Source organism: Trachypithecus francoisi, unplaced genomic scaffold (assembly GCF_009764315.1).
Source record: "Trachypithecus francoisi isolate TF-2019V2 unplaced genomic scaffold, Tfra_2.0 Lachesis_group15, whole genome shotgun sequence".
Lineage (NCBI taxonomy): Eukaryota > Metazoa > Chordata > Mammalia > Primates > Cercopithecidae > Trachypithecus > Trachypithecus francoisi.
The window spans coordinates 91094862-91109080 of record NW_022681460.1 but is presented as its reverse complement, the minus strand read 5'-3'; the positions used below and the strand labels follow the sequence as shown (position 1 = coordinate 91109080).

General features: G+C 41.3%; 1 pseudogene; it reads right to left on the bottom strand.

Annotated features, from left to right (window-relative positions):
* Positions 1-10529: 10529 nt before the first annotated feature.
* Positions 10530-11510, bottom strand: LOC117098084 (annotated as a pseudogene).
* Between the last annotated feature and the right edge of the window lie 2709 nt (positions 11511-14219).

The following is a 14219-nucleotide window of genomic DNA, read 5'->3' as shown; positions in this document are numbered from 1 at the left end:
TGGTTTCAATCACCTGTCTTTGTCTCCTGAGAGATATGGGAGAGTGATAAGTGAAGCTAAAATGTATCTCTACACACTAAAGCCACTGAAGAAATTGGTATAAAGATAGAAATTAATAAATGGATATTCAATCTACTTCAAGAATGTCTTTGTTATGCCACTGACTATAGCCTCTTGGGCACTTCTAGAAGCAGAGAGATGGGTCTATGCTGCTTTATGATTATTAATGCTCCTCACTTTCTTTCTTTCTCTTTTTTTATTGAGATGGAGTTTTGCTCTTGTTGCTCAGGCTGGAGTGCAGTGACATGCTTGCAGCTCACTGTATTCTTCTGTGTCTAGAACACAAATTCTGCTTCTATACCTCATTAACGTAATGATGATGCATCACCCTCCCTCAAAATTCCTAATCACAGCCCATACTGGTTCTCAGATGAAAGGACTACTGCGTGTAAATCCCTCCTGATGTTAAGTGTGGTTTATATAAGGGACCTGAAAGAGGGCTGTTGAAGACAGCTTTATAACTACCCTATATTATAGGAAGATTAGGGGTAGACAAGAGGACAGGCAAGGGACTGGGAAGAAAGCAAGAGAAAATAACAAAACATATAGTTCAGATAACAGAAATAAGATTTACAGAAATTATTTTGGCCTAAGTAAAAAGAAGGAGAAAGAGATCCAGGGCAGGATCTTTAAGGATCTCACAGTCAATATTTCCCCTATTACCCTTATTATGACTTTGTATTAAATGTGTATGTGGGTGGGGATCCTTGCTGGTATTAGGACTTTATACTTAGTTTATTCAAGTTATACTACGAAGAAATTAATTTACAAAGGTTACAGAAGCAGAACTACATGAACAACTTCAATTGAATGAAATTTTACCTTGGTCCAAAATAGAAATGGCCAGTTTTATTATACATCTTTCTCTTGATCCCAGTTTTATATTTGGGATTAAAATGTATCTACAAAAGCACTTTAAAATAATTAAGATGACAGAGGGAACTGTTAGAGGTACACATGAAACTGCCTTTGCAAAATTATGACTGAGACAGTGAAAGAGATTTAATTTAACTGACTCCATCTCACTTTTAACCTCCAAGCTATCCTTGTTCATTCCTGGGTGTAGGCTGAACTAACTTTGGGAGAAATTTAGTTTATAGTTTACCATTTAAACAAAGATGGTAGCAGCCCGTTCCCAAAGCAGATCTCCTTCTTGCATGGGGACTAGATTGCCTTTATAGGACCAACATTAACCACAAGATTAGAAATTACGGTTTAGGAGTCATGCAGTTGGAGGCTACAAGTTTCTGATCCTCCCTAGACTGCTCCTAAGATCAGTGCTTGACTATTTTGCAGACTCTGCACTTAATGGATCAGCTGGCACCACCCGGATTAACAAACTGGCTCATCTGGTCATGTGGCCCCTACCCAGGAACTGACTCAGCACAAGAAGACAGCTTCAACTTCCTATGATTTCATCTCTGACCAATCAGCACTGCTGGCTCACTGGCTTCCCCCACCCACCAAGTTATCCTTAAAAACTCTGCTCCCGAATGCCCAGGAAGACTGATTTGAGTAACAATAAAACTCCTGTCTCCCGCACAGCCAGCTCGGCATGAATTACTCTTTCTCTATTGCAAATCCCCTATCTTGAATTGGCTCTGTGTAGGCAGTCAGCAAGGTGAACTCCTGGGCGGTTACACACATGCTATGACTTGCATAATGGTTTCTCCTTCATAGTTTTGTCATTGTTTCTGGTCTATCTTCTAAAATTTTCACCATCAGAAATTAAGACTTTTGAGAAAAACAAAAAACAAAAACAAAACTCCCAGGGAAGTTGGAGTAGTTCTGGGTCTGCCAAAGGCCACCATTAATCATCATTCCCTACTTTTCTTTCATACTTTTCAGTTTGGAATCTACTATAACATCCCTTGTTTCTCATTATGATTTTGGTTTGTTACAACCCTGAGAAAGAGGTAGAGACTTAAATTATTATCAAAAATGTTTTAATGAAAAAGATGAAGCTCAAAGAGGTTAAGTGACTCGCTCAAGGTCACAGAGCAGTAAAAAAATCTCATCTCCCACATCAGAAACAGAGTAAGCCTGCTGTCCTTTCTAATACTAACACATCAACTGAGAGAAAAGAGAGCCCTGGGGAATTTTCTCTAATCACCCCACATTAGCTGCATAGCACAGATTGCTTTCTGCTTCTCAAATCCCATTGCACTTGCCATCTGCAAAAGTCACTTGAGTTCTTCCTCATATTTTGCCTTGTCTTGCTTTTAAGTGCTTAGTAAGTTAATAGGTAAATGGTGTGTGTGTGTGTGTGTGTGTGTGTGTGCGTGTGCGTGCACTCTCATAACCCCCTAATTATATAGTACAAGTATTAAAAACACAAATTAGACTTGTATTCTCACAAAATTTAGCATAGTATCATGCTTATGAAAAAATTAATTTGTATATTAATTTAATTAGATTAGAGAATAGCATGGAAAATACAGACATAGACCCTAAGAAGGTATAGAGAAAAGGACAATTTTAGTAGAAGTAGGCCAGGTACTTTCTTGCCTATTGAGTAGATCACTATTATTTTAACCACTCTTTTGCCAACACACTTGGCACACCTTGTTCTTCTTGTTGCACATGCCCACCTCAACCATAACCCTGGATCAACCTTAAAGTCAGCCTTCTTCTCTCCTTACATTTGTTAGTCTAGAGACAAGGTTAGAAGCAAGACTGGGTGCGGCGGCTCACACCTGTAATCCCAGCACTTTGGGAGGCCAAGACAAGTGGATCACTTGAGATCAGGAGTTCGTGACTATCCTGACCAACATGGCGAAACCCCCATCTCTATTAAAAATACAACAAATTAGCTGGGGATGGTGGTAGGCACCTGTAATTCCAGCTACTTGGGAGGCTGAGGCGGGAGAATCACTTTAACCTGGGAGGTGGAGGTTGCAGTGAGCTGCGATCATGCCACTGTACTCCAGCCTGGGCAACAAGAGTGAAAGTTGAAAGAAGGAAGGAAGGAAGGAAAGGAAGGAAAGGAAGGAAGGGAAAGAGAGAGAGAGAGAGAAAGAGAAAGAAGGGAAGAGAGAGAGAGGAAGGGAAAGAAAGAAAGAAGGGAGAGAGGGAGGGAGGGAGGGAGGGAAGGAGGGACAAGGTTACAAGCAAGCAAGCACACAAATGGAAGGAAGGAAGGAAGGAAGGAAGAAAGGAAGGAAGAAGGAAGGAAGGAAGGAAGGAAGGAAGGGAAGGAAGGGAAGGAAGGGAAGGAAGGGAAGGAAGGGAAGGAAGGAAGGAAGGGAAGGAAGGAAGGAAGGAACAAGGTTACAAGCAATGGAACTTACACTTACTTAAATAATAAAGCTTATTTGAACTGAAAAGTCCAAAGGTAAAACTGGCTTCAAATGAAGCTTGATCTTGCAGCTCAAATGATGTAAAAGAAAGTTTCTTTTTGTCTTTTCACTCTGCTTTTTTCAGGCTTGGCTTCATTCTCAGGCCAAGCCCTAACTATCCTAAGAGGCCTGCTACCCAATCCTTTTGCTTTCATTTCCAGCAAGGAAAAGCAAAAATGTGACTCAGTATTCACAGTAAAAACCCTAAGTCATGTGCCCACCATTTTCCTGATTCGTTAGGCCAGCTAAATGGGATAAACTGATAAGCTTAAACTCGGTTCTGTTTCTCACATTAAAGCTGGAAATTGAATCAATTTCCCTAGAATCACATGGATCTTCAAATAGAAATTAGCTACTGGTAGCTACTGGTAAGGAAGAAATAGATATAATTAACACATGCACTCCATTTTTATTTAGCTTGGCTGGCAGGTGTTAATAGAAGAAATCAAACAACTCTGTAGAATTCACCAACGAAACTTTATGATCTCCATTGTCTGCAGCATTATTACACTAATTACTCTTCCCTCACTCACTTTTCACTCTCTGCAAGGTATTTTTCCTCAGTTTATTAACTCGATCAAGCATTTCTCTTCATAAAAATGAAAAATAAAGGTCACTAAAACCAATGCCTTTTTTTTTTTTTTTTTTTGAGATGGAGTCTTGCTCTGTTGTCCAGGCTAGAGTGCAGTGGCGTGATCTCAGCTCTCTGCAACCTCTGCTTCCCAGGTTTAAGTGATTCTCCTACCTCAGCCTCCCCAGTAGCTAGGATTACAGATGTGTGCCCCCATGCCCAGCTGATTTTTGTATTTTTAGTAGAGATGGGGTTTCACAATGTTGGCCAGGATGGTCTCCAACTTTTGATCTCAGCTGATCCATCCACCTCGGCCTCCCAAAATGCTGGGATTACAGGCATGAGCCACTGTGCCTGGTCACCAATGCCATTTGACTGCTATCCTGTTTACCTCACCTCACAGCCAAGCCCTTGCATTCTATATACAATGTAAACCATGTTAAAGTGAGACAAAAATAAGATCACTGTGCAACCCACAAAACATTGAACAACCTTCTCTCCTAGCTAATGTAAGTGACTGGTACTTCTTTACTAATCCTTCCTCTAGTCTCCCCTTTCTATAGATAAGATTTATTGAAATACTCAATCATAGAATTGCCTTCACTTATTGATAGTGAGTAACTCTGTTTCCTCAGACTCTACCCAAAATTATCTAATGGAAGGTCAAACCCTTTAAATAGGTTCTAACATCTTCTAACTGAAATGCCTCTCAGTTCCCCATAATGAGAGTTTTTCCCATTTACAACAGTAAGAAAACCAGCTTGTTCAACTAAAGGTGTATTCCCTGTGGTTTTTGGCTAGAGGGCGTTTGCAGTCCTCACTGTATTTGTCGCAGTATCCATTTAAATCCATTGAAGTATCCTTCATTTCTCTTTGAATTACTCCAGCATCCTCCAAATGGTTTTCCCTGTCACCAGTCTTATTTTCTCTAATTGATTCCCAGACTCCTTGCTAAAGTGATCTTTTCAAAACTCAGATCTGATTATGTCACTCATCACCCCCATATTCCTAAGAATAAGGTCCAGATACAATAACCTGGCCTGTGACATTCTCCTTGATCTAGTTTCTCAGCCACACCAGCCTTAACAATCACCACCACCTCCCTAACTCCAGTTCCATGCACCAGCCTTGATGAACTTGCTTGCAGCCCTTCCAAAACATTTGTCTGATCTCTAGAGTGTCCTTTGGACCTCTCCTGATGCCTAGACATTTTCATCTAGCTAACTTTTACTTGTTCTTAAAGACTTAACCTCAAGCATTTCTCACTCAAGCATTGAGAAGCCTTCTAGAATATTCCCAGAAGTCACTAGTTTGTGTGTGATACTCACATTGCACTGTATTTACTTATTTGTTTTTCTTATGAGGTTATCAACTTCTGGAGGTCTAGAATTTTGTTATTCATCGCAATGTTCTCTGGCAGCGGACTCTACTCAAAGTTCTTCTCCTGCAATGTTTGAGAACATAAATTGTGATGTGAGACATTCTTCTGCTATTCCTGGAAATGGAAGTGGGGGTTGGGAGTTAGGATGCTTAGGGATTGAGGACTGCTCTGTGGGTGAAGCCCAGAAATAATAAATGTTTTGTAATATACCGGAGAGCTCTGCACAAAGAATTATCTCACCCAAAATGCCAATAGTACATCCATTAAGAAACACCACAGGTTTTCAATAAGTGTTTGCTTAACAATGAATAAATGAATGTAAATGAATAAGTAAAATAAAGTAAAAATGAAAGAATACATTAATGAATAACCAAAAGGGGAAAAGCAGCCTGACCATTTACAGATGAAAGTGTACCCTAAGGAGAGACACCGATGGGAAATTCATGCCTTGACAACTTAAAATTTTGTCTTGGTTATATTCTTAGCCTTTCCCCCTAGAGCTGTGAGTGTGAGGTGCAATCTGAATTGAAAGAACTAATTAAAGTGAGGCTGGGTGTGGTGGCTCACGCCTGTAATCCCAGCATTTGGGGAGACCAAGGTGGGCGAATCACTTGAGGTCAGGAGTTCGAGACCAGCCTGGCCAACATGGTGCAACTCTGTCTGTACTAAAAATACAAAAATTAGCTAGGCATGGTTGTGGACACCTGTAATCCGAGCTGCTCGGGAGGCTGAGGCATGAGAATCACTTGAACCCAGTGGGTGGAGGTTGCAGTGAACTGAGATTGTACCACTGTACTCCAGCCTGGGCAACAGAGCAAGACTCTGTCTGAAAACAAACAAACAACAGAACTAATTAAAGTGAAAAGACTCACATGACAATATTTGGGGTGGAGGAAAAATCAGGCTATCTCACTGTGAGAGGGGAGGCATTTCTACAAGGCCTCTGAGACCATTTGGCCTATGACATCTACCTCACCTTTTTTAAGACAAGACCTTCCAGTTGTGACTTGAATTTGATATTCAGCCACTTAACCTAAGGCCCATTACTTGAAGTTTATTGTTGCTGCAAATTAAAATCCACAGGGAGCAGACATGCACTATGGTTTTATTTGCCAACGTAAGTGCAGTGTGACTCACATCCTCCCTTCAGGGGGATCTTAGCTAGATAAAACTTTTCCAGGGCACAACTTTTCCTGGAATAGCTTTGTTATTAAAGACACAGGCACTGAATCAAAAGCTAATTGAATCAAAACTGTGGACAATTTAATCTGGAATTCTAGACCCATTTAGTGCATCAACAATTGACATCGAGTGTCTTTTATGCAAGGATGCCAACCGTCTCTGGGTCCCCACAGCAATCATTGCCAGTTTTAAAGACAGTGATTTAAACTTCTTCAATCTGTTTCCACATCCAGCAACATAAATATTTCAATGTAATGCCAACCCATAAATATTAGCTGAAGATCATGATCTAAACCGTATTTCAAAAAATAAGAGGCATCCATTAAAAGGGTTTCAAAATATTTTACTGACACTTTTCATGGAAATCTTTTTCTAAACTTCTAATTGCACTAGAGAAAATACCAGTAAAATCTTCTTGTAAGAATGACCTTCATGAAGGACTTCTGTTCATCTTTATTAAAAGTAGACCAGGCCGGGCACGGTGGCTCAAGCCTGTAATCCCAGCACTTTGGGAGGCCGAGATGGGCGGATCACGAGGTCAGGAGATCGAGACCATCCTGGCTAACACGGTGAAACCCTGTCTCTACTAAAAAATACAAAAATCTAGCCGGGCGAGGTGGCGGGCGCCTGTAGTCCCAGCTACTCAGGAGGCTGAGGCAGGAGAATGGCGTAAACCCGGGAGGCGGAGCTTGCAGTGAGCTGAGATCTGGCCACTGCACTCCAGCCCGGGCGACAGAGCGAGACTCCGTCTCAAAAAAAAATAAAAATAAAAATAAAAGTAGACCCAACACATCCCCAACTACAAGTGTTCTACTTCCTCATTTCCTATTTAAAGGAAAGGAAAACAACTCACTTCCTTTTCTTTACCATTCTTTTGAGACCTATCAAACAGGTAAACTACTCCATACTGATCTATTAATAGCAGCTAATGGCTAGTGAGGCACTGTAATTACCTTTTAGTGATGATGCCCTAATTCACTAAATTCATTATTAAATCTAGTACTGGAAATGTTTTCAGGCACTCATAGTAGTTCAAGAGAGAGAGATTTGGGAACAGACGAGATCTAAAGCAAGTATTGCCTGGAGTTCTTCAATTTATATTAATGCTGTGGAATATGATTCTGTGAAAGGAAAATAAATTTTGGGACCCCACCCTCTTCCCTCCAAATCACTAAGCCAAAGGCAAAAGTCAAGCTGGGAACTGCTTAGGGCAAACCTGCCTTCCATTCTATTCCTAAAAAAGATAGCTACTAAGATAAAAAGGTACATACCTCTCTCACAAGAAATTTCCTTGTAGAGAAAGGACGGAGAGAACTGGGTCACCTCTCTGCTCACTGAGATAAGTGCATATCTAATTGCCTCCATTGGAAAGGCTAATCAGAAACTCAAAAGAATGCAACCCTTTGTCTCTTTCCTGCTTATGACCCGGAAGCCCCCTCCCCACGTTGAGTTGTCCCGCCTTTCCACACAAAACCAATGTACATCTTATATATATTAATTGATGTCTTGTGTCTCTCTAAAATGTATAAAACCAAGCTGTGCCCCCACCACCTTGGGCACATGTCCTCAGGACTTCCTGAAGCTGTGTCATGGGCATATGTTCTTAACTTTGGTAAAATAAGCTTCCTAAATTGACTGAGACCTGTTTCAGATAACGATCGCTCCTCAGATCTTACTTTCCAGGAAGATGCTCTCTCTACCTATAATAAGCGAAGCTGATTAAGACTAGTTGAATACATATAAGAATTACATTAAATCCAATTAAACATATCTATTGAGCATATTATATATGTAGACACTCGTTAGTTAATGCAGAGGATTCAAGAAAAGCAATTTAAAATCTAGTATGGAGAATAAGGTAGATACATAACTATAACTGATGGTAAAGTGAGACACTGTTATAAAAGAGACAACGGGATTGTGGAGCTACAAAAAGAGAGAGAGAGATTACAATCAGTTGAAAGGATCAGGGAAAGCTTCTTCTTTTTTTTTATTGAGACGGAGTTTCCCTCTTGTTGCCCAGGCTGGAGTGCAATGGTGCGACCTCGGCTCACTGCAACATCTACCTCCCTGGTTCAGGGATTCTCCTGCCTCAAACTCCTGAGTAGCTGGGATTAAGGCGCCTGCCACCACACCCGGCTAATTGAAAGCTTCTAGTGGAGTTATCTGTGAAAGAACTGAGGGATAAATAGGAACATCTGAAGGGAATCTATTTTTTCCATGATTGCTAATGTAGAGAAAAATTATAAAAGACTTCGAAATGCATCAAAAAGATTGCTGATGACTTCGATAGAAAGTTAGGTGGTTTAGCTGGGGTCATTATACCTTTCATTGTCTCTGAGATATTTTACAACTCTGCAAATTGTAGAAAACGAATAGCAGTGCAAATAGCTTTTATTCACAAACATGCAAATTAATTTTGTCAGGTGGAAATACAACTGATTTCTTTACTTCTATTCCTGTAATAAGCAAGTTTTGTATTTATTTATTTATTTAATATAAACTCTCAAATAAGTGATTTTATTCCTGTCCATGATTGCAGACCCTTACAAAAACATAACATCTGAGTTCACCCTAAGAGCTCAGCTGGGCATGGTGGTTCATGCCTGTAGTCCCAGCTACTTGGGAGGTTGAGGCAGGAGAATCACTTGAACCCAGGAGGCACAGATTGCAGTGTGCCCAGATTGTCCCACTGCACTTCAGCCTGGGTGACAGCGAGACTGTCAAAAAAGAAAGAAAGACAGAAAGAGAGAAAGAGAAAGAAAGAGAGAGAGAGAGAAAGAAAGAAAGGAGGGAAGGAAGGAAGGAAGGAAGGAAGGAAGGAAGGAGGGAGGGAGGGAGGAGGGAGGGAGGGAGGGAGGGAGGGAAGGAAGGAAGGAAGAAAGAAAGAAGAAAGAAAGAAAGAAAGAAAGAAAGAAAGAAAGAAAGAAAGAAAGAAAGAAAGAGAACGAATGAACTTGCATAAAACAGGGATATAGATAGCACAAAATAGTTCAGGGAGGATGCAGAAGCAACTTTTAGTAATTAAAATGTTAACATGAATACAAGGATGGAATAAATATCCCTACTTATTTCTACCTAAGATGTTAGGTAATAATATTTTACAATGTCCTGAGGGTCAATGCATGTTTGTGCATATGTCCATGTAATACACATAGATACAGTACATTCTTCTTCCCACACATATACATACAAACATAATTATTTGCAGTTCAGTTTAGGGCAACTTTAATATGCCACTTTGTATTTTTTCTTTTCTTTTCTTTTGGGGTTGGGGACAGAGTCTCACTCTGTCACCAAGGCTGGAGTGCAAGTGGTGCGATCTTGGCTCACTGCAATCTCTGCCTTCCAGTTCAAGCGATTTTCATGCTTCAGCCTCCTGACTAGCTGGTGCTAGACAGGATCTCACTTTTTTGCCCAGGCTGGTCCTGAACTCCTGGGCTCAAGTAATCCTCCCACCTCAGCCTTTCAAACTGCTGGGATGACAGAGTATTATGTTTGGACCTGCTTTCTTCACATAACAGGGGAGAGGGAGAGAAATCAAAAGGTTGGTTTGGTATGATTGAGAGTCCTTGTGGTTTTTTTTAATTTTAATTTTATTTTATTTTTGTGAGATGGATTCTCGCTCTTTTGCCCAGGCTGGAATGCAGTGGTGTGATCTGTGTTCATTGCAACCTCTGCCTCCTGGGTTCAAGCGATTCTCCTGCCTCAGCCTCCCAAGTAGCTGGCATTACAGGCATGTGCCACAACGCCTGGCTAACTTTTATATTTTTAGTAGAGACGGGATTTTGCCATGTTTGCCAGGCTGGTGTCAAACTCCTGACCTCAAGTGATTCACCCACCTTGGCCTCCCAAAGTGCTGGGATTACAGGTGTGAGCCACCGCACCCAGACTGATTCCTTTGTTTAAATATATGCTGTGGTGAATCATTTTCCTTTGTGGTAATTCTGTGATGGGCTGGCTCACTGTGGTTTACATGAGGGGACTTGGTAATGAATCACACACTCACCGTTATGAAAGGGGAGTAACTCTCTGAAAAGGATTTAAAAAATTTTTCCAAATTTTGCCATCATCCCTGAGCCCAGTTGATTACTCAGGCTCATTTTATCAGAAGAATTTTTAGAAACACTGTCCATATTTCCTGAGCTTAAAAGCCATTCATGTGATGTGACTCCATTCTTCCCAATCCATCCATGGGACCATCTGATCCTGGTCCCACTGGAAAATTAGGTCTGTTGGGTCTAGGACATACTGCATTCATTCATATTTCCAGAGTTGGTTAAATCTGCTAGACTAGACATGACAGGTGTTCCTGTGGACCTCACCTCCTGGAGAGCCCATGTAATTCCCAGGAGATGTTGAGGAGTATGGTACTGAATTGGCATTTGTTGGGTTTGGCCAAGATCTGCCACCCTCCAGACCCATGTTCATTCTAGGCATTCCAGAGCCACCTAAAGCATTCACTGGGCATCTCATTTCTCCTTCATCATTCTGTACTGACAACCAAGGGTCAGACTGTGGCCCTCCGGACACCATTCCTCTTGGAGGAATTGGCCCACCCATACTTAAATGTCCTTGTTGTCAAGTTGGATTCCACTGGAGAGTAATGGCTGACTTCCTAGGATACTTCTAAGTGCCTGTTTAGGTATCCTCAATGGGAACCTTGGACCTCCAGGGTACCGAGGTGACATAAAAGGATAATCATGGATGTTTTTTGTTTCATTTCAGCGTTCACATGTTTCCCTTGTCTCTGGAGCTGCAGAGTAGAGATCCCAAAATACACAACACCAGTAATGTAAAAATCCTGGTGGTTCTCCCAATGTGATTTTTTCCCGCATCTTATCTCTGATAAAAATGTTCTGGGTGATTTCTGAGCTCCTACATGGAGCAGATATTCATATATGTAAAGTGCTAACTTCACCAAGGTGTGGCTGTCACATGGATTAATGCTGCTGTTACTCTTGCCTTTGCTGTACATTCTTGTGCTGAGAGTAACTCCCACTGTCATGTACCTGTTACCCCATCATAGCCTCCCCAGAAACAGCCCTGTCCCCATGGTGACCCATGTAGCCACCTTCACTATTGGCTGCCTCACACCAACACCTTTTGCATTTGTTTATACATTTGTTTCCTCATTGCTTATTATATATGAGATATTTTTAATTCTCCTATAAATCAATTGTAGCATGTTACCGCTTCCCTCATTAATTAAAAAACTATACAAAATCTTTGACATGTGTGAATTTTATACATGTATAAAAGTTATGATTGTATCCTACTTTTAAAATTATTCTTTTTTCTTTCTTTTTTTTTTGAGACAGAGTCTTGCTCTGTCACCTAGGCTAGAGTGTAGTGCCATGATCTTGGCTCACTGCAACCTCCGCCTCCCGGGTTCAAGTGATTCTCCTGCCTCAGCCTCCTGAGTAGCTAGGATTACAGGCGCCCATCACCGCACCTGGCTAATTTTTGTATTTTTAGTAGAGACGGGGTTTCACCATCTTGGCCAAGATGGTCTAGAACTCCTGACCTTGTGAGCCACCCACCTAGGCCTCCCAAAGTGTTGGAATTACAGGCGTGAGCCACCGTGCCTAGCCAAAAATTATTTTTTAAGACTAACACATTTCATCCTCATATAATTTTGAGTAACTCTTTATTAATATACCTTTTTCATTTTTCCCTTTCTTTGACCATTTTAATTATTTTGTTTTATTTTATTTTTTGAGATGGAGTCTTACTCTGTCACCCAGGCTGGAATGTAGTGGCATGATCTTGGCTCACCGCAACCTCCACCTCCCGGGTTCAAGTGATTCTCCTGCCTGAACCTCCCGAGTAGCTGGGATTACAGGCGCCCGCCACAATGCCTGGCTAATTTTTGTATTTTTAGTAGAGACAAGGTTTCACCATGTTGGCCAGGCTGGTCTTGAACCCCTGACTTCAGGTGATCCCCCCACCTTGGCCTCCCAAAGTACTGGGATTACAGGCATAAGCCACTGTGCCCAGCCTTATTTATTTTTTATTTTTTAAATTAATTTATTTTTTGAGATGCAGTCTGGCTCTGTGGGCCAGGCTGGAGTGCAGCAGCATGATTGCGGCTCACTGCAACCTCTGCCTCCTGGATTTAAGCAATTCTCCTGCCTCAGCCTCCTGAGTAGCTGGGATTATAGGCACACGCCACCAAGCCTGGCTAATTTTTATATTTTTATTAGAGAAGGGGTTTCACCATGTTCGTCAGGCTGATCTTGAACTCCTGACCTTAGGTGATCCACCTGCCTCAGCCTCCCGAAGTGCTGGAATTACAGACATGAACCACTGAGCCCGTCCTCTTTGAACAGCTTAATACAGACCTAAAACTGTATGTTGTATGTATGGGATTATGAAGGTAGAAGTAAAGGATGATATTAAGAATTTTTCTTGTAAAAATCTAGCACTCCTAGAATTTTTCCTACCTCATATGCAAACCAAGGATTACTGAAACAGAAGTTTTGAATCTGGAGGCTGTTCTGTAGTCCTTGGTTCTATATGAAAATAAACCCTTTACTTGAAAAATACATATTAAATGTAGAATGTATACATATTTTATATTTTCTTATTCTTTTCTTTTTGAGATGGAGTCTCACTCTGTTGCCCAGGCTGGAGTGCAATGGCGCAATCTTGGCTCACTGCAACCTCTGCCTCCTGGGTTCAAGGGATTCTCTTCCTTCAGCCTCCTGAATAGATGGGATCACAGGCGCATGCCACTACGTTTGGCTAATTTTTGTATTTTTTGTAGAGATAGGGTTTCACCATGTTGGCCAGGCTGGTCTGGAACTCCTTTTTTCTTTTTCTTTTTCTTTTTTTTTTTTTTGTTGAGACAGAGTCTTGCTCTGTTGCACAAGCTGGAGTGCAGTGGCACAATCTCGGCTCACTGTAATTTCCACCTCCTGGGTTCAAGTGATTCTCCTTCCTCAGCCTCCCTATTAGCTGGGATTACAGGCATGTGCCACCATACTTGGCTAATTTTAGTATTTTTGGTAGAGATGGAGTTTCATCACATTGACCAGGCTGGTCTCGAACTTCTGACCTCAGGTGATCCACCCGCCTCGGCCTCCCAAAGTGCTGGGATTACAGATGTGAGCCACTGTGCCTGGCCATATTTTAAATTTTCTGTAACTAAGTATTTTATATGTATAAATATCTTTATATGTAAATATAAAAAGATAAATATACGTATGTATAGATCTATCTATATACTTTCTGTTTATTTTTGTATATCCCATTAGGGTAGAAGTCTTAATTATCATTCAAATACCTATTCCACTGTACCAGGACCCTCACTGCTGAGGGTGGTCACATTCTGAGTAGAGAACATCTTTGATGTTTTAGTCTACAGTTGCAGCTGCTGCATTTTTCTTTGATGTCATGTGACCCATTTGTCACTGCTAGTCCTCTGCTGTTCTGCCATTGACACTACATAAGTTTATGTAGTCTTCTGGTCCAGCTCATATTCAAGCCTTTACATACATCTTCCCTCAGACCACTGTCTGCTTGCAGTCTAGTTTCTCCCCACTACTTATGTTCAGCTCAGACAGTTCAATCGGATTCCCCATACCACAGCCCTGGTGCCCAGTTTGTCAGCAGCACTAACATTTCCACACTGAGTTTTCTCCTTGTAGAGGTGTGATGTCCAAGCAGGCTCAGATCTCTTTCC